The sequence below is a fragment of the Micromesistius poutassou genome (assembly GCF_964030765.1).
Source record: "Micromesistius poutassou genome assembly, chromosome: 4".
Classification (NCBI taxonomy): Eukaryota; Metazoa; Chordata; class Actinopteri; order Gadiformes; family Gadidae; genus Micromesistius; species Micromesistius poutassou.
The window spans coordinates 5,379,812-5,382,311 of record NC_140274.1 but is presented as its reverse complement, the minus strand read 5'-3'; the positions used below and the strand labels follow the sequence as shown (position 1 = coordinate 5,382,311).

Sequence of the window (2,500 nt, the reverse complement as noted above, 5' to 3'; positions counted from 1 at the left end):
CTTAGAAAAAAAAGTACATAGGCCTATATATATATATATGTATAGATATATAGATTTTTCAGTCTGGATGGTCTAAAGCACAGTTCATATTAAAATAAAGAACCGAGCCCATGAATGATGCCAGAACGTGGGCCTGTTGCAGCAAGTGGTCCCGCCTGGCTCCTTAATGACGTGCTGAGGTACCTCAACTCAAGTCACCGGGCGGAAAGGTCTGCTGCATGGATAAGAAAACGCTGAAGCTTTGAAGCTTGTGCGCTCCCTCCATAACATTTCCCCATCGTGGATGGATTTTATATTCTGATGCACAGCCATGACGAGCTGCTTTTTCATTGCATTCCTTTTATCCAGACGAAGAATCAGTTGGCCGCGCGACAGAAATCAATGCTAACTCCTTAGCTTTTGGTGGCGTACATCGTTGTTGTAGTGGTTTTCTATCGCTGTCATAGGGATTAGCATTGCACCGGTAAATCATCGATGCCCCCATTGAAACCCTTGTCCATCTTTGAATCATTTCATTAGTTACCAGTACCACCAGAACATTCTGAATTGTGTGTGTGTGTGTCTCCGTCTGTCTGGCTGTCTGTCATTCAGTCTGTCTGACCATTTTTTAGCTTTGCTTTAATCCGCGACCATAATTGTGGCTTTCAGTATTTAATACCCTTTCTGCACTCTTCAACTCAGCTCTAACACACACATGCATGCGAGCACACACGCAAACACACACACCGCATATATTCCCACACACACTTACACAGATATTTTTTTAGAACCACACTTTTTTTTAGAAAACACAAAACAACTACAGACACACACAGACACACACACACACACACACACACACACACACACACACACACACACACACACATACACAGATGACCCATCCCTTCCCCAACAAAGCAATTACCCTGACATATATAGATATAAACACACACACACACATACACACACACACGCACAGTCCTAGTTGGACCAGGTTTTATGGACATTACTGATTCCACTGCTCTAAGCTCCTTATGGCCCACTAAGCTGTCCGATGAAAACATTACATATCTCTCTTTTCCACGCTTTCTCACTCATTACATATCACTCTTCTCGCTCTCTCACTCATTACATATCACTCTTCTCCTCGCTCTCTCACTCTTTACATATCTCTCTTTCCTCCCTCTCCCACCCTTCCTTCTTTCCTCATACATTACACGCACATGCACACAGACACACACAAACACATTAAATGAAATCATGCAGCAGTTAGTTAGTAATTTCCAGTGGATGGTCTGTCGATTAAAAGCTTTATTCGATATAACCGACCGCTCCCGTCAGTTGGACAGGGCCTAATGCATTTCATTTGTCTCAATGTATCGTCATGTGATTTGGTGGAATTAATGTCAGCTAAGTGACCATATCTGTGTGTATTTTGTATTTGTGAGTGTGTGAGGTTAGTGCCTCTGTGTGTGTGTGTGTGTGTGTGTGTGTGTGTGTGTGTGTGTGTGTGTGTGTGTGTGTGTGTGCGTGTGCGTGTGCGTGTGGTGACATCAGGCCCACAGAATGAGAGCGAGGAGCTGTGTAATACAACAGTGCCAGTCAGTGCCATACAGTTAGATGGACAGCTGACCCCTATTGACGCCAGTTAGCGTTAGCTAAGCGCTCAGAGTTAGCCCCGCCAGTGTCCTCACAACACATCATACAAGTCCATGGTTAGCCTAGCCTAGCCAAGCAATCTGTATGCTAATGTGTCATTCATATGATCTATATCGGTTTAATCAAATGACATCTGTTCTAATGGGTGAGCGGTTGTCACTGGAAAAGCCATCAGGCTAGCCGTTAGCCTAGCTGACTTAATGCGCTGTGTTTGAGGTCACTGGAGGTCGTGAGACCATTTGGAAGCTGGCTTCATTCCATATCTCTTACGGCACAACACGCTGAGTGCATTTTCTTGTCCCACTTTCTACCCACTGGGAATCGCGCTACTAACCTTGGCGGGATTAGCACCATGTTGTGCCCACCGAAGCGTAGAGGGAATCGAACCTGTAACCCCGACCCCGCCCGTCCACGCTGACCAACCCTTGAGCCGGTGGGTCCATCCATGGTCTACTTGAAACCCATGTGCCGTCGGGTTTGTGTGAGTTGTATTGTTAAGGCTTCCCAAAACCAAAAAAAAATGCTTCACATTATTTTTACATTACCTCAACATTTGGATCTCACCTTCAGCCCCGTTCATATCTTCCATTTGCTTCCCTCGTCCTGGGGACCAGACCATGGTTGATTTGTCTGCCCTGCTCAACGGGTTGAACACGATTCAAAGGTGTGTTCCTGGGGTCGGGCGAGTGGTTTGTGTCGGCGATGGGGGGGGGGGGGCGCAGGCCGTGGAGCCATGGACGAAGGCTGAAGTGGGGGGGGGGCAGTGGTGGTGGGCTGTACCCAGGGACCCTCCGTCCCAGTGGCACTCAGAGCACATCAATCAGTCCCCTGCTCCCCCTGGACAGCCATGGCTAATAAT

The 2,500-nt window shown here is 47.0% G+C and overlaps 1 protein-coding gene across 1 annotated transcript in view; it reads left to right on the top strand.

Moving 5' to 3' along the window:
- The window catches only part of LOC311342442 (RNA-binding protein Nova-1-like), a gene marked incomplete at its 3' end in the record, with an annotated part of 24,254 nt that overhangs the window by 21,185 nt on the left and 569 nt on the right, over window positions 1–2,500 (top strand). The gene's annotated exons all lie outside the window — the stretch shown is intronic.